Below are 23082 nucleotides of genomic sequence, written 5' to 3'. Positions count from 1 at the left end.
AGCATATACAGTGCCTTGGGTCTATTTATCCCTTGCACAGTCTTCACATTTTGCTGTCTTGATATTTAATTTAAAAACAAATGTTTTCCTACCCATGTACACAACCTACTCCACATTTTCAAATAAAAATAACAATTATAGAACATTGTCCAAATGAATAACACATTTAAAAGTAAATTGTCTTGATTGTGTATGTCTTCACACCCGAGATAGTACTTAATAGAAGCACCTTTGGCAGACAATACAACTGCGAATAACACTGAATATGATTCTACCATAGACTTAGTTAGACACCTCTTCTTTGTATCCATCCCATTATGGAGTCAGTGACAGCATGAAACTGAAAGGGTGCATACTGCCACCAGGTGTGTGTTGTTTGAACAGGTTGGTGATTTACTGCCACCTGCAGTTATGGAATGTTTGCTCATGACTGTAATCCATTGGCTGATACCTCCTGATGACCTGGATGAAATTACGTGATCCTTCCTTAACCCATAAACAGTTCCACCCACTTACTTAAATTCCTCAATGGCGCTGCCCATGCTAAAATGTTTTTTTGGGCGCTAGAGATGTCTATCTATATCTATGTACGTTACCAACTTTTAAGGCAACATAGCTAAGTAAATTTGATTGGGAATCATTGAATGACAGGAATATTCAAACCTTGCCTTTGATTTTTAAGCAGATGCAAGTCAGGACTGAGACTGCCCCCTTGAGGAACACTAAAACCTATTGGATAGCAATTTGATTTGTCTGTAACGTTAAATATGTGTAATTGTCCAGCTTAAAATAAAACTCTATCCCAGGGTTAGGTATTCAGAAGACTGAGGCAGGGTTTCCTCGAACATTTCATATTGCTTTTGATCCTGACAAACTCTCCAGTCCCTGCCGGTGACAAGTATATCTATAACATGATGCTGCCACTACAATACTTTAAAATACAGAGGGTCAACAACATTGCATTCACTCCATATTAGTGGCCTGTGTTAAAAATCTACTCCAAATCATTCATTCTGTTTGCAACAAGGATGTTAAGTAATACTGCAAGACAACAAGGCAAAGAAGTTAGCTTTTCTCAAAAACTACAGAGTGGGAAGTTTGTCAGGATCAAAAGAGAAATATAAAAGGAGCAAATATACAAGTAGTAAAAAGTCAGAAAGGAAGACAGTATGGAGTCCATGGACCAGAACTATTCTGTACAATACAGGATATCGTCCAATTACTTTTTCTTCTCTGACCCTAACGGGAAGGTACGAAGTCTATTAAACAGGTGGAACTCCCCAAAATTGGAACACCATGCTCAAGAGAATAACAAATTTGAAATTCAACGTCGTAAAGATACAAATATGTACCATTGACAAAACATTTGAGGCTAAACTTGTAGGAAACAAATAGACCATCCGAAAAAGACCAAGGTACATTTGAAAGGCCTTGCCATATGACAGTTAAAAGCCTTATGATATTAACTTTTATTACGATCCGAGAACACGCTCGATTCTTCTGCTTCTTCACAAGCTAGAACCAACCTGAAATGAATCTCTCCAATGCATTCACAGAGGATCAACCACAACATAAGAGTATCACAACGTCTTGAGATCTGTCACCTGTCAATGTTTTTTTTTTTGCCAGTCTAGAAATACCCAGATTACAGTAACTCACACATTGTTGCATGTGAAGGAATCATAATACAAGCAATAAAGAGAAGTGTCCTCTATTTCATCTGGGCTGCATTGAAAAGCTAATTAAGACACAAAGACTGTGAGAGTGAGTAGTCTTTGAGCGCCGCTTTGATTATTTTATCATTGCAGCTCTGAAGGTCCATTTCATAACCATCATTCCTTCTCGGCTATGTGTGGGTGAGCGTCAAAACGGAACTGGCTCAGAATGTACTATACCTAGATGGAGTTACCCGAGTATGAATGAGAATGTGAGTGACGGTGTGTGTGTGTTTGTGCATGTCTGTAAACAAGTGTTTGTACTCAACCCCACGAACAGGGTTGGATAGGTTACTTAGTAAATGTAATCCGTTACAGTTACTACCTGTCCAAAATTGTAATCAGTAACATAACTTTTGGATTACCCAAACTCAGTAACATAATCTGATTACTTTCAGTTACTTTTGGATTACTTACCCCTTATGAGGCATTTGAAGCAGTGGTGTGTATTCATGGATGCCAAGGGAGGACATCTATCTGATGCTGTCTGGTCTTAAAGAGTATGACATTGTTGCCACCCGTAGCATTGAATGCAAGGGAAGCCAGCAAGCATTTGGCCTCCCTTGATCATTTTGTAAATAAAATAATAGCCAATCAGCGTTACGCTGAACTGAGTGAGCTCAACTGTGAATGCTCCTGGCGCACCAAGAAAGTGTCAAGGGAAGCCAATTTGGATTTGGCTGAGTGTCTGCACGGGTGTTCTTGAGGCAACAAGCGAGCAAATTCACAGACAAGTTCAAACACGAAACACACAGAGCACTAGGCTGCTACTCCAGGGATACATAAAATATATAATCTAAGTAATCAGAAACAAGATGCTAAACTTTGAAGGTTATTTTTAAAGCTGTTCCTAATCAAATAGAATTATTTACCCAAAAAGGGGGAGATGAGATGTAGCCAAGGCTTTTTTTTACTGATCTCATACATAATTTGTATTTCTGAGTTCTTCTGTCAGACATTGTGTTACACAAATATTGTCACACCCTGATCTGTTTCGCTTGTCTCCACCCCCCTCCAGGTGTCGCCCATCTTCCCCATTATCCTCAGTGTATTTATACCTGTGTTCTCTGTTTGTCTATTGCTAGTTCGTTTCGTCCGTCAAGCCTACCAGCGCTTTTCCCCTTGCTCATATCTTTTTCTAGGTCCTGTTTTCTAGTTTTCACGGTTTGACCGTTCTGCCTGCCCTGAGCCTGCCTGCCGTTCTGTACCTTGTCACACCGCCCTGGATTACTGACCTCTGCCTGTCCTGTCCCTGAGACTGCCTGCTGTTCTGTATCTTTTGACTCTGATCTGGAATACTGACCTCTGCTTGACCTGTCGTTTTACCTGCCCCTGTTCTAGTTCACTTTTGTTACTTCGACACTGTCTGCATGGATCTTCCCTAAAACGTGTTAGTATGAACTGTCCATGACTGACCCAGCAGACTTGGACCAGCTCCGCAACGCCATCTCCTCCAAAGGAGCCACCGTCGGAAGGCACGAGGATTTTCTTCATGGTCTTGTGGAAGGTTTCCAGACCTTGGTCGAACGCCATGACCGAGCATTGAACACATCACTGGAGCAATTCCGCGGGTTGCCTGTTAGGGAGCCTACAGTGGTTATTCCTTTAAAGAATTTATGAAAGAGATTGGTGTGTTTTGTCACTATCTAATCATGGCATGTTCAATGGCAGACATGTATTCGTTAAAAATGTATCACTCGACGGTTTAATTTCAGAGCAACAAATAAACCTTTTTATGCAAAACTCTATATATCCGCCTCACTGTCAGAAAAGTAAGTAACTGCTATTTTTTACACAGTGAAATGTAACAAATAACTAATACCTTTTTCATATAGAACTGTACAAATCATACATTTGTGACATCAAAATTGTACTTATTTATTCAATACAGTAGTATGAGATCAGAATGCAAAACATTTACATTTTAATCTATGAATAAAAATTCTGAGATCAGTCATATTTTAGAAACACTTGGAGGTTCCCATAAGTAATCCATTTCTGATGAAAAAACACAAATGTGAAAAGTGTATGGATATACAGTAGCGTTTTGGAAATAAACTCTTCACATACTCATCAGAATTCTGGGGTTCTTATAAAACCCACTCCACCTGGCCAACAATACCACTCAACCTAGGGCTATATAGTTAGGAGAGATGCCTCTTGTTCCAGGAGGACCCCCACACTCATCCCTATCTGGCAGCCCTTCTTGGTCCCAAGTGACACAGGTGCCACTCTCCCAGCCGGTAACACACTTTCTTTCCTCTTGATCAAGGAGGTATTTTGGAATTAGAGCACCTGACTGCCAGTGCATGAGGTGGATTCATTCAATTTGAAAAGTCAAGAGGGGGGTGGGGGAGATGACAACAGGATAAGAGCAGAAATTCACTTCCCCACTTCCTCATTTGCAGGTGAATTATCACAATCTGTTTTCCTAGGCTGAGGAGGCTTATGTCATAGAGCAGTATGAGGCTTGGACAAGTCTGCAGGCAGCCAGGAAGAATGTGTGTGCCCATTCCATGGCAAATATGATGTTACTAGGCAAACAGAATGTGGTGAGGGTTTTAGTGTGTGTTTTAAATGTATAAATATGGTGTAACACTGCATTGATGCATAAACAAGACTCGAAGAGTGCTCTTGAGCTAAGAATTAAAAAATAAATAAATAAGCTACATAAATGGACGTCATCCTGTACAAAAATACATCATTTATCCTAATTTACATGCCTAAAATTTAACATTTCAGAATTCAAGTTTCCAATTTATATGAGTTGTTGACAAATAATACACACATAAATATCACTTCAGGGGTAATGTCTGGTTTGTCCGGCGTTAGTTTGTTCCCTCCGCAACAATGCTACTTCTCAGCACTTTCGCCTAAGGTGATCAAATAAACTATTCGGTTGGCTGTGAAAAACTAGGTTAATGTCCCGTTGCAAATGTTCCCTCTGTGTTGCTTCTTCTCCTTTCAAGCTCAGGGAGAGGGACATAGAATGTAACTCGAGAATATACAATTAGAGATGAGAGAGGGAGCGTGTGAATGCAGAGAGAGAGCGAGAAAATGAGGGGGATAAAGGTCTTGGGCTTACATAACCGTCTGGGAAGACGAAAAGCAGTCCATCTATCAGACGCACTTTAATATTCAACGCGGCTCGCTATGAGAGAAAGAGAGAGGGACTTTCGCCTGCCACTGTAATGCATCTGAAGTTGACAAGAGATCTCATTCAAAGACAGGCTGTTGTTTTTCATCAGAGTCTTTATATGAGGCTCAAGTTTTTCATTTCTACAGCAACTCTGGCTTTGTACTGTAGGACCTACCAGAAGTTGGAGTAGCATCCCAAACACTTCTGTAATCATGTTTTGTTGCAACACAAAGAGAGAAAGGGAGGGTGAGAGAGGGATAGGAGGGGGAGATGGACAGACATAGACAGGCAGACAAAAAGGGGTGGAGGAATGCAAGTTGAAAAGTGAGTGACAAATAGAGGTTAGGTGAAACAGAGAGAGAAATAGAGACATTGCACCGTTAGAATTCACATAGATGCTGTGCCCGCAATAGTAGTTTTTCTTTTTCTTTTCAAAAAACAACATTATTTTGGTGGAGTTTGTAAAGAGTTTTGTTGATTTGTGAAAGTGGTCGAAAGGCTACTTAAAGTGTATCAAGACAAGACTTTGATGTGGAAAATCGTGTAGCCTCAGGGAATACAGATCTGGCTCCATCTCAACTCCATGTCCTCAAATGTCTAATCCTCATGATCATATTTTCTGAGAAATGTATAAATAGTTTACTCTGCAGTAGTGGTAGTAACAAGAGCAGAGAATGCAATACAGAAAGTATGAAGTTGTGTTACTGTCAGAAAAAATTGCCGTAATTGTACAGGGTGAAAAATAGTTGTTTCAGTGTGCTTTTATGATTCTAGAAAGTATTTTGGATTTGTGGCGCAGCGGTCTAAGGCACTGCTTCGCAGTGTTGCGACGTCACTGCAGTGTTGCAGCGTCAATACAGTGTTGCGGCGTCACTACAGTGTTGCGGCGACGTTTGGATTAAACTCACCGACTGCTCCTGACTCCCTGCGTCTCCGTTACACCTAAACTCAGCACAAAAAGAAACGTCCCTTGTTCAGGACCCTGTTTTTCAAAGATAATTCGTAAAAATCCAAACAACTTCACAGATTTTCATTGTAAATAGTTTAAGCACTGTTTCCCCATGCTTGTTCAACGAATCATAAACAATTAATGAACATGCACCTGTGGAACGGTCGTTAAGACACAGCTTACAGACTGTATGCAATTAAGGTCACAGTTATGAAAAGTTAGGACACTAAAGAGGCCTTACTGATTCTGAAAAACACCAAGGGAAAGATGCCCAGGGTCGCTGCTCATCTGCGTGAATGTGCCTTAGGCATGCTGCAAAGAGGCATGAGGACTGCAATGTGGCCAGGGCAATAAATTGCAATGTCCGTACTGTGAGACGCCTAAGACAGCGCTACAGGGAGACTGGATGGACAGCTGATCGTCCTCGCAGGGGCAGCACACATGTAACAACACCTGCATAGGATCGGTACATCCAAACATCACACCTGAGGGACAGGTACAGGATGGCAACAACAACTGCCCGAGTTACACCAGGAACGCAAAATTCCTCCATCAGTGCTCAGACTGTCCCCAATAGGCTGAGAGAGGCTGGACTGAGGGCTTGCAGGCCTGCTGTAAGGCAGGTCCTCACCAGACATCACCGGCAACAATGGGCACAAACCCAACCCAACATCACCGGCCTATGGGCACAAACCCACCATCGCTGGACCAGACAGGACTGGCAAAAAGTGCGCTTCACTGACGAGTTGCATTTTTGTCTCACCCGGGATGATGGTCGGATATGCGTTTATCGTCAAAGGAATGAGCATTACACTGGGGTCTGTACTCGGGAGCAGGATCGATTTGGAGGTGGAGGGTCCATCATGGTCTACGGCGGTGTGTCACAGCATCATCGGACTGAGCTTGTTGTCATTACAGGCAATCTCAACGCTGTGCTTTACAGGGAACACATCCTCCTCCCTCATGTGGTACCCTTCCTGCAGGCTCATCCTGACATGACCCTCAAGCATGACAATGCCTCCAGCCATACTGCTCATTCTGTGTGTGTTTTCTTGCAAGACAGGAATGTCAGTGTTCTGCCATGCCCAGAGAAGAGCCCGGATCTCAATCCCATTGAGCACGTCTGGAACCTGTTGGATCGGAGGGTGAGGGCTAGGGCCATTCCCCCCAGAAATGTCCGTGAACTTGCAGGTGCCTTGGTGGAAGAGTGGGGTAAGATCTCACAGCAAGAACTGGCAAATCTGGTGCAGTCCATGAGGAGGAGATGCACTGCAGTACTTAACCTGTTAGTGTGTAGGGGGCGCTATTTTCACTTTGGGAAAAAAATCGTGCCCAAATGAAACGGCCTTGTACTCTGTTCTAGATCGTACAATATGCATATTATTATTACTATTGGATATAAAACACTCTCAAGTTTCTAAAACTGTTTGAATTATATCTGTGAGTAAAACAGAACTCATTTTGCAGCAAACTTCCAGACAGGAAGTGAAAAATCTGAAATCGAGGCTCTGTTCCAGGGCCTGCCTATTCAACTGGCTTATATCTATCGATATACATGCACTTCATCAGCCTTCCACTAGATGTCAACAGGTAGTGGGAGGTGAAATGGGGTGTCTAGCTTGATCTGAGGTCGAACAAGAGCTTTTGGAGTGACAGGTCTGGACATTTTATTGTCTTCGAAGGCGCGAGAAGGAACCCCAGATTGCCTTCTGAAAAGCGTTCGGTATACACGGCTAATATCTCCGGCTCTGATTTTATTTGATACATGTGATAATATCATCGTAAAGTATGTTTTTTCAACCTAGTTTTATCAGATTATTCAACGTTTATCGGGACTTTGAGTTTTCCGTTGTTTGCGTCGAGAGAAGATGGACATGTTCGCGCCACTTGGCTAGCTAAGGTTGCTGAATTCGACAGGAGAAAAGGACATTCTAAAACCAAACAACGATTTATTCTAGACCAAGGACTCCTTGTATAAGATTCTGATGGAAGCTCACTAAAAGTAAGAACAATTTATGATGTTATTTAGTATTTTTGTGTGAAATGTTTAGTCCTATTCTCCGCCCTTTTAGCGGGCGCTGTCTCGCAATAACGCAAGCTGTATGTCGTACTAAAGTTATTTTAAAAACTCTAACACAGCGGTTGCATTAGGAACCAGTGTATCTTTCATTTGCCATACAACAAGTATTTTTATGTAAAGTTTATGATCAGTTATTTGGTCAGATTAGGTGAGTGTCAGAAATATATCCGGACATTCTGGGAAAAAGTTGCTACATTTTCACAATGTATAACCACGGTTTTCAGCTCTAAATATGCACATTTTCGAACAAAACATAAATGTTTTGTGTCACATGATGTTATAAGACTGTCATCTGATGAACTTGTCCAAAGGTTAGTGATTTATTTTATATTTATTGCTGGTTTTTGCTAAAGCTATCTTTGCGGTGAATAAATGCGGTTGTGTGTTTGGCTATTGTGGTAAGCTAATATATTTCTATATTGTGTTTTCGCTGTAAAACACTTAAAAAAATCAGAAATATTGGCTGGATTCACAAGATGTTTATCTTTCATTTGCTGTACACCATGTATTTTTCATGAATGTTTTATGATGAGTATTTATTTATTTCACGTTGTTCTCTGTAATTATTCTGGCTGCTTCGGTGCTATTTGTGATTGTAGCTGCAATGTAAAACTATGATTTATACCTCAAATATGCACATTTTTCGAACAAAACATAAATGTATTGTGTAACATGTTATAAGACTGTCATCTGATGAAGTTGTTTCTTGGTTAGTGACTAATTGTATCTATATTTTGTCGGTTTTTTGAAAGCTACCTATGTGGTGGATAAATAGCGTTGTGTATTTGGCTATTGTGGTGAACTAACATAAATATATATTGTGTTTTCGCTGTAAAACATTTTAAAAATAGGACATGTTGGCTGGATTCACAAGATATTTATCTTTCATTTGCTGTGTTGGACTTGTTAATGTGTGGAAGTTAAATATTTCCCAAAAATATTTTGGGAATTTCGCACTCTGTGAAGGCAGCGGAATGTTGTGGGGGTTCCGCTAGGAACCCCGGGGCGAGAAAGGTTAATGCAGCTGGTGGCCAAACCAGATACTGAATGTTACTTTGACTTTGATCCTTATTTAACTTGTATGTGGAAGAAGTAACCCTTCTGCCACACACTAAGACCATAATTTTCCTTTTCTTTAAACCCTCCCCCGCAACTTCGTTACCTTAATACTGTGCTAGTTTTGTGTTGACTTCGATTGTGAAGTTTGTGCCGCTTTTTGTTATTAAATATTTAGATCAACTCTACCTTCAATAGAAAAATTATGCTTTTATTATTTAATGTTCTACCGATATACATCAATGGGATTTCGTCTGAGTAAATCAGACTTGTTAGGCAAACAATGGGTAGGATTATGCACTGTTGTTAATGGGGTGATAAATAGTAATGATAAATGAATGGACTGTATTTGTTCCTTCAATGCCTTCAAGGTAATGGAAGTCCTAAACAATGGTCTAATTTCCTCAGGACAAGAGTTTGGTGATGCAACGGTCATTATCGCTGAATTAGAGAGAATGTTTTGAAGCTGAAATAAAATATGGGATATGGGAGTACACATTCTCATTGGACAAGTTCATCAAAGCTTTGCTAATATAATGAGGTCTGCTCAGGGTGTTTTCACATATAGTCCTCTTTAAAATAACCGATCCCAGTCCTATTTAAAGTGAACTCTAGGGTAAAAAAAGCAAAATAACAAGGTTCTCTTTGTATTCACATTGCCCTTGCCTTTGAATGAGGACTCAACTGTTTTGCCAGTTCACGTCACCTATTTTGTGTTCCGAGTCCTCTTTGCATTCACATTCCTATGTTTAGAAATGGACCAAGATCTTTTTCCAACATTCACTCAATACACTCTGGGTTTTTACAAAGTACAGGACAAGCAATTCCATCAGAATGTGTTATCGGACAGCTACAGCGTTTTTTTCTTCATTTTTTTTTTTTTGCCTAAATGACCTACCCAAATCTAACTGCCTGTAGCTCAGGCCCTGAAGCAAGGATGTGCATATTCTTGGTACCATTTGAAAGTAAACACTTTGAGGAAATGTGAATTGAATGTAGGAGAATATAACATAAGAGATTTGGTAGAAATACAAAGAAAAAACCAACCGGTCTTTTTCTACCACCGTCTTTGAAATGCAAGAGAAGGGTCATAGCTTTAGCCATCAATCTGGTTGTAATTCCGATAGTGTTCACAAGATGGCAGCAGTGTATGTGCAAGTTCCAGATGGATAACCTGAAAAATGAGGGAACAACAAGACTTTTAGTGTCAAGTCCCTCGTCAAATCTGTATACTTGGACTTTGATTTAGTTTTCCAAGTATTGGTAGCCATATTATAAGTTCAACAATTGCAAAACAACCAGTTTTCATAACTTCATAACTCTGAATATTCTTATACGTTGTGTCAAAAAAGAAAAGGCATGCTGTCGCAAAAGGTTATCGCCTACATTTTGCAACCAAGATGGGGTGTCCGCATACTCCCGTAAAGCTCAGATCATTGGCTATCTAGCTAGCTGTGTTTGACCCAGATTGGTGCTTATTTGACAAAGATACGTCGGCGTGCCATGAAGGCATCGCTCTCCGACCAAATATGGTGTCCTATAGGATATACTACACCCCTAATGAAACAGTGACGTCTTGTTAGCTTCTAGGATCTCTGAGGAATACATAAAAATGTGATTTGACTCGTTCAAAAAACGTTTAGGGTGAGATTTTCACAGATTCCTTTGTTTGCAAATTGAACAAGTGGAAATACAAAATTGATCGTGCGTGCTATATGGAACTTTTTAGGTTTGAATAAATATTTTATCTAACATAACGCCACTTCATGTTATCTCTGGGCCCCTTTGGATGATAAATCAGAGGAAGATTTCAGAATGTAAGTACACATTTCACCTTCAGAGGGGAATTTTTCAAACCTATCGTGTTGTTTTTTTTGTTCCATCATCTTTGAAATGCAAGAGAAAGGCCATTATATCACTTAGGAGTCTAGGCGCAATTTAGATTTTGGCCACTAGATGGTAGCAGAGTATGTGCAAAGTTTTAGACTGATCCAATTAACTATTGCATTACTGTTCAAAATGTTGTATCAAGCATTCCCAAATGTGCCGAATTGGTCAATTGATACATTTTCAAGTACATACCTATAGAGAACATACAAAAATTATATGGTAATAAAAAATTTAAGTTTACACACTCCCAGGAATATCATAAATTATGGATAATTAGCTTCCCTACAGAAAAGACACTAACCTTCATAAAGCAAGGGTTCCAACTGTAGAACCTAGTTCCTACATTTGAATATAAAAATTGATTTTATTAAACAAAACTATGCTACGTTTTATCCCTGGGACCCTCAGGATGACAAATAAGAGCAAGATTACTGAATGTAAGTACATTCAGAGGTGAATGTATCAAACCAGTTGCCGTGATAAAAGTTTTTTGCTGTTGTGCTCTCTCCTCAAACAATGTCATGGTATTTTTTCACTGTTATAGCTACTGTAAATTGCACAGTGCAGTTAGATTAACAGGAATTTAAGCTTTCTGCCCAGGAAATACATGTCTATGTCCTGGGAAATGTTCTTGTTACTTACAACCTCATGCTAATCGCATTAGCCTCAACCGTCCCGAGGGGGATCCACCAATCCTGTAGAGGTGAAGGAATTTAGCTGAATTAATTCCAAGAAAAACAAAAAATGAAACCCTCAAGGTTTCCATTAGGTAAATATGGTGCGGCACAACATAACCGGAGCAAAGTAAGCAAAACAATCCTAACATTTCCACACCCTGATTTTAGGCTAGCCAATACCCGAATGGAGATTCAGTGAAAATAAAAATCTCATTGATTTATCAGAGCAGCGCAAAACAATGCTGAAATAGTTGACCATACGCAGGTAGGCTATTGCTTCAAATCCTATTATAACAATTCGATGGCTTTGGGTGTTCCAGAAAGCAACAATTTGTTGCCTTCATTAGCCTAATTTATTCTTAAAAGAACTCCAGCACAGAGAAGATAAAGGATTCACAATTTAAATAATTCAACAATTTAGCAAATGAATTCACAATTGCATTTGACTCTTTTTAATATTGGCCATCAACCAAAAACACAGCATCTACCGTGATAGAAATATGTTATTGAATTCAATAAAAAAAATTAAGTTCCTCTGCGTACACATCACGAACAAACTGAAATGGGTCACCCACACAGACAGCGTGGTGAAGAAGGCGCAGCAGCGCCTCTTCAACCTCAGGAGGCTGAAGAAATTTGGCTTGTCACCAAAACACTCAAAGTTTTACAGATGCACAATCGAGAGCATCCTGTCGGGCTGTATCACCGCCTGGTACGGCAGCTGCTCCCCCCATAACCGTAAGGCTCTCCAGAGGGTAGTGAGGTCTGCACAACGCATCACAGGGTGCAAACTACCTGCCCACCAGGACACCTACCTGTACAGTAGTAGATCTAATACAATGTAATATCTATGGGGGATTTTATACAATTAGAATGCAGGGTTAATAATGAATTCAAATATTTGAAAATTAAGTGTCAATTCATAAACCATGTGCCATTCAATTGGTACTTCAAAAATCTCTTCAAAACTATTTTGCAATCTATATGGCACAGCTGTCAATTTTGCGAACATGTAATCAATTTGTGCCACAATTTAGACAACCGATAGATCAGCGTTATAACTCCCCCTTGTGATAGTGTGGTGCAATGACACCATCTACCACTGATGGGTGCGGTATAAACTCAAAACTTTAAAAGGAAGAACCACTGTAAAAATACTTGTCACGCCCTGACCATAGAGAGCCTTTTTATTCTCTATTTTGGTTAGGTCGGGGTGTGACTAGGGTGGGTGATCTAGTGCATTTATTTCTATGTTGGCCTGGTATGGTTCCCAATCAGAGGCAGCTGTTTATCGTTGTCTCTGATTGTGGATCATCTTCAGGCAGCCATTTTCCCATTGGTTTTTGTGGGATCTTGTTTTCTTGTTGTTGCCTGTGAGCTCTACAGAACGTCACATTTCGTTTGCTGTTTATTGGTTTTTGTAAGTTTCCTTTATTAAACATGTGGAACCCAAATCATGCTGCACGTTGGTCTGACTATATTTCCAGTTCGTACGACGATCGTGACAATACTTACTTACATTTTAATAGCTAATAGATTTAGGTAAAAGATGAGACAAAATAATTGTAATCAGAAGATACTATTAACATGTAAATATTATTGGTAACAGAATAAATAGCAGAAGAATAACTGGAGATTAAATAATGCTGTAATTTAACTATTTTCACCAAATGTATGCCCCTTTAAGAGCTAGAAATGATTTTGTTGTGATTCTTACTAAATATGCTGTTGTCTTCGTTAACAAAACAAACCTCACGATTGAATAAAGAGCTTATGAAGCACTCTTAGCCTTTTAAACAACTTTTAAGAGCATATATAAATTATGCTAAAGTGCTCTAATGATTGTGAAATATTGCACAGCTTCATTTTGGGATGTTGTTTTTCGACTGGTGAGACAAAAACATGACCTTTTTAGAGACAAAAATTGTAAGTTAACTTCTTGTCAATATGGGGGCGCTGTTTCCCCATTGGAAAAAATAGTGCCCAAATTAAACTGCCTCGTACTCAATTCTTGCTCGTACAATATGCATATTATTATTACTATTGAAAACACTCTCTAGTTTCTAAAACCGTTTGAATTATGTCTGTGAGTGAAACAGAACTGGACTTAGAGCAATTTTCCTATGAGGATTTGAAAATGCTGAAATCTGCTCGCTGTTCCCAGAACAGTTTATTAATTTGCCTGTCCTCTATTGGTTGAGATGCACTGCATATGCCTTCCCCTGGGTGTCAGCGAATAGAGGGACTTGAAATGGAGTCTCTAGGCAGATCTGAAAGTTTATAAATTGCTTGGAAACGAGGTGTCCCCTCTTTTGACTCTTCGCTCTGACGCAGGGAGGATCTTGGCATGTCGTGCCAGAAGCTCCTGTTTTAGCTCTTAGATATATCTGGCTCTGTTTTCATTAGATATAGGTGTTAAAGACATCATAATGTTGTTATTTTAAACCGAGTTATATCAGTTTATGTCAGTATCTTGAGATTTTCGGGTATTTCATTTCCTGGCGTTCTAGGGGGTTGGGTATCTCTCTCTCTCATGCTAATGTTTACTGCTAATTGCAACGTGAAAGAGGACGTTCTTCAACCTAGCAACGATTATTTTGGACAAAGGACACCTTTCCCAAGATTCTGATGAGAGTTCATCAAAAAGTAAGAACTATTTATGCTGATAATTCATTGTTCTATTGAAAAATGTCAAATAATAATTCCGCCATGAATTTCGGTGCTTCTCGCTTTAGCGCACCCTGTATGCTTGAAGTAACGTTAATTTTAAAAATGTAACCCAGCGATTGCATTAAGAACTAATTTGTCTTTCAATTGCTGTCCAACCTGTATTTTTTTAGTCAAGTTTATGAATAGTTTTCGATTAGAATAGGTGCCTCTCCAAGATGGCGCCGGACAGATTGCTTGAGGTTTTGGACACTATTCTCATTGTATAAGCACCATTTGTGCCGCTAAATATGCACATTTTCGAACAATCTCTATATGCATTGTGTAATATGATGCTAAAGGACTGTCATCTGAAGAATTCTGAGAAGGTTAGTGAAAAAATTTATATATTTTGGTGGTTTATACGTTATCGCTATTTTTGCCTTGAATCAATGCTGTTGTGATGTTTGCTATTGTGGTAAGCTAATATAATGCTATATTGTGTTTTCGCTGTAAAACACTTAGAAAATCTGAAATATTGGCTGGATTCACAAGATCTGTGTCTTTCATCTTCTGTACGCTGTGTATTTTTAAGAAATCTTTTATGATGAGTAATTAGCTAATACACGATGGTCTCTGTAGTTATTCTAGTCGCTTTGGTGAGATTTGTGATAGTGGCTGCAATGGTAAACTATGATTTATACCTGAAATATGCACATTTTTCTAACAAAACATATGCTATACAATAAATATGTTATCAGACTGTCATCTGATGAAGTTGTTTCTTGGTTAGTGGCTATTTATATCTTTATTTGGTTGAATTTGTGATAGCTACTGATGGAGTAAAAAAATGGTGGAGTAAAGCAGTGGTGTCTTTTGCTAACGTGGTTAGCTAATAGATTTACATAGTGTCTTCCCTGTAAAACATTTTAAAAATCAGAAATGATGGCTGAATTCACAAGATGTGTATCTTTCATTTGGTGTCTTGGACTTGTGATTTAATGAACATTTTATTATATGATATCCCTGTGGCTTTAGGCTAGGCTATGCTAGTCAGCTTTTTTGATGGGGGTGCTCCCGGATCCGGGTTTGTGAGGCGTTAGAGGTTAATTTATTTTGTTCAGGATAAAGACTTATTTTCTTTAAATACGGAACACATTATTAAAATCCTTTTGCCGATCCACGTACTAGATCCATTCTTGGTTTGCACACTACCCCTTTTGCCTCTCTTGATGAGCGCCATAAACTGGGATTTGCTCTACTAGAAATCGATGTGCAAAGCCATGCTTTGATGTACTGAGTTATCACCATACCACTACATTGTTTTCATGATATGACTATTAGGTACGAGTACATTATTATCTTCTAATAACTTAACAGCATTCATACCATGTATACTTCCTTTGATATTTATAGAATATTGCCCTAATAACTATACCGCATCTGTAGGAATGTATTTCGTTATCCATTGTCTTGTTATGTAAAAATAGTGGTCTCCAGTTGATGTCAGCAGTGGGATGCATTGCTTTACTTTCAAAGTGCATACTGCCTTGCAAGACATAGTGACATGCTTCCTAGGTTTAAACCTCTTAGTGCTAGGGGGCAGTGTTTGGAAGTTTGGATTAATGACATGCCCAAAGTAAACTGCCTGTTACTCAGACCCAGAAGCTAGGATATGCATATAATTAGTAGCATTGGATAGAAGGCACTCTGAAGTTTCTAGAACTGTTAAAATAATGTCTGTGAGTATAACAGAACTGATATGGCAGGCAAAAACCCGAAGACAATCCATCTGGAAATTTTGTTGTTGTTTTGGTCACAGTCCATTTGGATGCTTGTCTATGGGATATTCAAAGGAATTCCTCCCAGATTGTAGTTCCTATGGCTCCCACTAGATATCAACAGTCTTTGGAAAGGTTTTCAGGCTTCTTTTTTGAAAAATGATTGAGTAGTTGTAGTTTTTCCAAGGTGTCTCTCATTAAAAATGTAGTCTTGTTGCGCACTCCTCGTTATTTACCTTCCCTATTGAAAATAGTATTATCCATCTAAAAGTGTATCGTTTATTTAGATATTACAGTACCTGTCGATTAATTAGAAACATCGTTTGACTTGTTTGGACAAAACTTTACTGGTAACTTTTTGGGTTCATTTGTATGCATGTTGAAAGAGTGGATTACTGAATCAAGCGCGCCAACTAAACTGACATTTTGGGGATATAAAGAAACGTTATCAAACAAAACTACCATTTGTTGTGTAGCTGGGAACCTTGTGATTTCAAACAGAGGAAGATCTTCAAAGGTAAGTGATTTATTTTATCGCAATTTGGGATTTTCTGACGCCTGTGCTGGTTTGGAAAAGTATTTTGGTGTGGGGCACTGTCCTCAGATAATCACATGTTATGCTTTCGCCGTTTTGAAATCTGACAACACGTTTGGATTAACAAGAAGTTAAGCTTTTAAGCGATGTAAAACACTTGTATTTTCATGAATGTTTAATATTATGATGTTGTCATTTGAATTTGGCGCACACCAACTTCACAGGATGTTGTCGATTTTGATCTCTTCAGGGGGATCTGTGCGCTAAGAGGTTTTAATGCGTGTTGTCACACCTCCTGGCTTTGATATACACTGAGTGTACAATACATTAAGAACATGTACTTTCCATGACATAGAATGACCAGGTGAATCCAGGTGAAAGCTATGATCACTTATTGATGTCACTTGTTAACCTGATGAGGACAGGGGGTGCTGTTTTCACTTTTGGGGAAAAAGGTCTCCAATTTAAACGGCCTCGTACTCAATTCTTGCTCGTACAATATGCATATTATTATTACTATTGGATAGAAAACACTCTCTAGTTTCTAAAACCGTTTGAATTTTGTCTGTGGGTAAAACAGAACTCATTTGGCAGCACACTGTAACGGATTTCCTCCTCCTCTTCATCCGAAGCGGAGGAGCATGGATTGAACCAAGACGCAGCGTTGTAACTTGACATAATGATTTATTAGACAAGACGAACACTGACACGAAATACACTTGATAATTCTACAAAACAACAAACGACGTAGACTGACCTGAACGTAAGAACTTACATGAAACGAAGAATTCACGAACAGGAAAAAACAGACTACACAAAAACCGAACAAACAAACAAACCGAAACCGAAACAGTCCCGTGTGGCGTAACATACAGACACTGACACAGGAGACAACCACCCACAAACAAACAGTGTGAAAACACCTACGTTAATATGACTCTCAGTCAGAGGAAATGAAAACCACCTGCCTCTAATTGAGAGCCATATCAGGTCACCCTTAAACAAACATAGAAACACATAACATAGACTGCCCACCCAAACTCACGCCCTGACCGACTAACACACACAAAATAACAGACAACCGGTCAGGAACGTGACACACACTTTGTGACCAGGAAGTGGAAAGTCTGAAATCTATGTTCTGTACAAGTGACTGCCTATAAATGGGCATGATAGGTATGGCTATACGTGCACGTCATACACCTTCACCCGGATGTCAAGAGGAAGTGAGAGGAAAAATGAGTTGATTATCTCTGTCTGACGTTGAATAAGCCTTCTTGGAACAACGTGTCCCCCATTTTCTGTTTTCTGCAAGGCGCGTGTTGGGACCTGTTATTGCCTACTGGAAACCAGTCGTTATGGGCGAATATGATCTCCGGCTTTGATTTTATTTGATACATGTTACAATATCATCCTAAAGTATGTTTTTTCAATATAGTTTCATTAGATTATTGAAATTTATTCGGGACGTTAGTTGTGTTGCGTTGTTTGACTTTGTTGACGTTGGAGAGCTTAGCGACGCATGGCCAGTGTGCTTTGCTAATTCAAGAGGGAAAAAGAACGTTCTGAATCCAAACAAAGACGGTTCTGGACAAAGGACCAAAGGTACAACATTCTGATAGAAGATCAGCAAAAGTAGGAACCATTTTGTGATGCTATTTCATATATCTGTCGAACTGTGTACTAATAGCTTTGCGCTCAGGTTTTGGTTATTCCCTTATCATAACTAAGTCTTATGTCGTAATGAAGATATTTTTAGAATTCTAACACTGCGATTGCATTGAGAACTAATGGATCTATCGTTTCCTATACAACATGTATTTTTTTGTAATGTTTATGAATAGCTATTTGGTCAGAATAGGTGAGAGTCTAATAGAAATATCCGCACATTCTGGGGAAAAGATGCTACGTTAGCACGTTATGCTACGTTATGCTACGTTGTATAACGTTGATTTTCTTCCTCAGATGACAGTCCTAAAACATCAGGTTATACATACACTTATGTTTTGTTCGAAAATGTGCATATTTAGAGCTGAAATCAATGGTTACACGTTGTGCTAACTTAGCTACTTTTTCCCACTACGTCCGGATTTTTCCTGACACTTTTTCTGACACACATATTCTGACCAAATAGCTATTCATAAACATAACTAAAAAATACATGTTGTATAGGAAATTATAGATCCATTAGTTCTTAATGAAATCGCAGCGTTAGAATTCAAAAAATAACTTCATTACGATATGCAGCTTCGGTATAGCTAGAGTACCCAAACGTTGGGCGCCCACGACTAGTTCACATGTACGACAGATATATGAAATAGCATCATAAAATGTTTCTTACTTTTGCTGATCTTTCATCAGAATGTTGGACAAGGTGTCCTTTGTCCAGAACAATCGTTGTTTGGATTTAGAACGGCAACTTTCCCTCTTGATTTAGCACGCGCACTAGCCAAGTGGCACGGATCTCTCCATCGTCAACAAAGTCAGAGAACGGAACACGGCAAAACTCCCGAAAACATTTCAATAATCTGATTAAACTATATTGAAAAAACATACTTTACGATGATATGGTCACATGTATCAAATAAAAAAATAAAATAATTTAAAGCCGGAGATAGTAGTCGTCCATAACGGCAGCTAAACAGAAGTCAATCCCACTGTCCACCTCGCGCTCCCGAGAGTACCGGAAATGAGGGACACGTCATATAAAGAGCCTGTATTCCACTTCAGACCAAGATAAACACGAAATGTCTTCTCTCGCAGCCTCTTGACATCCAGGGGAAGGTCTATGACGTGCACGTAGACTCTTACGTATCATGCCCATTTATAGGCAGGAAGAAGAACAGAGCCTCGATTTCAGACTTTCCACTTCCTGGTCAGGAAGTTTGTGCCAAATGAGTTCTGTTTGACTCACAGATATAATTCAAACGGTTTTAGAAACTAGAGAGTGTTTTCTATCCAATAGTAATAATAATATGCATATTGTACAAGCAAGAATTGAGTACGAGGCCGTTTGAAATGGGCACCTTTAATCAGAGCTAATCAATACTGCCCCTGCAGCCATAAAAAGTTAAAGAATGATTTTTAAGCATTGACACAATTGAGACATGTATTGTGTGCCAAAAATTATGAGGCTGAATGGGTAAGATATTTAAGTGCCTTTGAGTGCCTTTGAACGGGATATGGTAGTAAGTGCCAGGTGTACCGGTTTGTGTCAAGAACTGTAACGCTGCTGGGTTTTTCACGTTCAACAGTTTCCCATGTGTATCAAGAAGACAACAAATTGAGGCTGTTCTGAAGACAAAAGGGGGGGTATGCAACTCAATGTTCGGTATATATTGTCATAATGTCTTTCATTAATGGGTCATAGAGTTACCAGTTGAGGTAATGTATCCAATTGTTCAGGAGCCCAAGGGAGACCATGGGAAGAGAGAGTATGGTATTGTGTGTGCACGCGCGTGCATGCCTGTGTGGACTACAGGAAAAGGAGAAATGAGCACGCCCCCATTCTCATCGACGGGGCTGTACTGGAGCAGGTTGAGAGCTTCAAGTTCCTTGGTGTCCACAGCAACAATAAACTAACATGGTCCAAGCACACCAAGACAGTCGTGAAGAGGGTACGACAAAACCTTTTCCCTCAGGATACTAAAAAGATTTGGCATGGGTCCTCAGATCCTCAAAAGCTTCTTACAGCTGCACCATCGAGAGCATCCTGACTGGTTGCATCACTGCCCGGTATGGCAACTGCTCAGCCTCCGAACGCAAGGCACTACAGAGGGTAGAGCGAACGGCCCAGTACATCACTGGGGCCAAGCTTCCTGCCATCAGGACCTCTATACCAGGCGGTGTCAGAGGAAGGCCCTAAAAATTATCAAAGACAGCTGCCACCCTAGTCATAGACTGTTCTCTCTGCTACCGCACGGCAAGTGGTACCGGACCAACAAGTCTAGATCCAAGAGGCTTCTAAACAGCTTCTACCCCCAAGCCATAAGACTCCTGAACATCTAATCAAATGGCTACTCAGACTATTTGCATTGTGCCGATGCTACTCTCTGTTATCATCTATGCATAGTCACTTTAATAACTATACCTACATGTACATATTACTTCAATTACCTCGACTAACCGGTGCTCCGCTACCCCCTGTATATAGTCTCGCTATTGTTATTTTACTGTTGCTCTTTAATTACTTGTTCCTTTTATTTATTATTCTTATTCATATTTTTTAAACTGCATTGTTAGTTAGGGGCTTGTAAGTAAGTATTTCACTGTTGTATTCGGGTCATGTGACTAATACAATTTGATTTGATACCTTGACCCTCATGGGCAATATCCAATCTTCTCATTAATGACACATCCCCCCACCTCCTCCCCCCAGGCAGCACTGACAACTCACCTCTGACAGGTATTTTAACATCCTCCATCAAACCAACCTCCCACCCGACTGTGACTCTTATCCCCCTGACAGATGCACAGTGTGAGCTAGTAGTCTTTGAAGAGCAGAGGCCCTAGCAGAACCCCTGAGGCTGATGTTTAAGTAGAAAGAATTGGATGTACAGTGAAGCATTTTTGTTGATTTGGTAATACTTTACTGAAAGCCAACAGGCATAATTGTAGTATTATGAGCCCTTAGTATGAGAGTAATAACATACTGTATGCAACTGACTCAACAACGTCATATACAGTATACATTTACAAGTTGAATGGGTTTAAAAAAATTGTCCTTCAACAAGTTACTATATTATGGTTTGAGAGACAGAAAAAAACACACAGATATATAAATATGTATATTACTCTGTCAATGCTTGACCCACTTTCTTTGGACCTTGGCATCTTCAACAGTTGGGGAAACACTTTATTTATTGATGTGCCAACCAAAAATGTTTTTTTCATCAACCAACTCAGATTTCTCGTCTGTTTCTGAGTCTGGTTTTGGAATGGGACAGGTGCGAGGTGTGTCGCATTATTCTTAGGCCCCCTAGGCAACAGGGGAAGTCAGGGGATTATGTTGTCCTCTTATTTAGATACGTATTCATTTGATCCATGAGGACTCTGTGAGTCACTACCGTGTGAAAGTTGTTACTCCCTTATGAAGTCTACATGTCATCAAGAAGCTGCGTGCAAATGCTGATACAAATTGGTCACACACCTGCAAATAGGATCTAATACTTTCAGAATATACATCTGGACATAGTCATGCACGTTTACCCAACTAAATGAAGAAAAACCCTGCAGCGAACATTATTTAACCCACCCTCTGAGAAAAAAATCTAGATTATGTTGAAGCACACAATATTTTCCACTATGTTGGAGCAGGTAACCTTCCCTTTCCAGCCATTTTATTGAAAATATTCAGTAATTGTAAAATGGTTCAAAACATTGTTGTGATCTTGAATGCAGAGCAACATACTAATTATTCATCAACCAAACCTAACAATTTCTACCCAGTCCATTTAGTGTTTTTCTCTGTGCTCCTGTGTGTGTTTTTGTGTTTGTGTGTGTGTGTGTGTGTCTCTCTCTCTCTCTCTTTCTCTCTCTCTCTCCCTGATATTGAGCATTCCTCTAGCGGAGTGCTAGAGAGGAGAAAGGAGTTGGCTAGGCTCAGAGGACTGATAGTGTGTGGGCGGATGACTGGGCCTGACTACCTAATCCATCACACATGTAACAACCGGGTCCCTGGTGTGCGTTTGGGGTTGGACACATGCAGACACACAACTACGCACGTAGACATACGTATGTCGGCATTCACATAGGAAAACCACATTTCTTTGTTTTTTCGATCCAGCACATGATACGCTGGATACACACAGAAGTCATGCAGACATGCACATGCTCTTACATCAGTGCTCTCCAGCCCTGTTCCTGGAGAGCTACTGTCCTGTACGTTTTCAGTCCAACTCTAATCTAGCGCACCTGATTCTAATAATTAGCTGGGTGATAAATTGAATAAGGTTAGTTATAACTGAGGTTGAAGTGAAAAAGGTAGGCTCTCCAGGAACAGAGTTGGAGAGCCCTGTCTTAGATACATGCAAGCACACACACACACACACACACACACACACACACACACACACACACACACACACACACACACACACACACACACACACACACACACACACACACACACACACACACACACACACACACACACACACACACATTGGAGGATAGATGAAAACACCTCTAGTAAAGGGCATCAATGCAATTTTTTTGTTGTGATTTCCCTGTGATTAGTTTGTGTTTTAAGGTCTGTATGTTGCGGTTGAATTATTCTGCATACCCCAGCTACCAGACATTTGCTTGTACGTGTGCATGAATGTTTGTGTTTACATAGGCCAAGGGCTCAATACAATCATACCCGCATTGCAGTATTTACACAGTAGCTCTTTTTCCAATGGTCAAATTAACTCACTGGTCTTGGGTACTGTATAACAACCTACAACTACTACCAGTGCAACCACCTTTACAGGTAACCCTAACCCTAACCCTTTTCAGAATTAGAAGTGTGTGGGCACAGGATGAAAATTATTAATAAAGACACAGCGTAAACATCAAGCATGGTGGTAGTGTGATGGTTTGGGGATGCTTTGCTGCCTCAGGACCTGGATGAC

At 39.8% G+C, this 23082-nt stretch overlaps 1 protein-coding gene across 2 annotated transcripts in view; it reads right to left on the bottom strand.

The window, feature by feature from the left end:
* LOC129834321 (ALK tyrosine kinase receptor-like) overlaps nt 1-23082 on the bottom strand; it is a 733537-nt gene that overhangs the window by 262489 nt on the left and 447966 nt on the right. The gene's annotated exons all lie outside the window — the stretch shown is intronic.

Source organism: Salvelinus fontinalis, chromosome 35 (assembly GCF_029448725.1).
Source record: "Salvelinus fontinalis isolate EN_2023a chromosome 35, ASM2944872v1, whole genome shotgun sequence".
Lineage (NCBI taxonomy): Eukaryota > Metazoa > Chordata > Actinopteri > Salmoniformes > Salmonidae > Salvelinus > Salvelinus fontinalis.
Note: the sequence above shows the minus strand (reverse complement) of the source record. Positions and strands in the feature narration are given on the sequence as shown.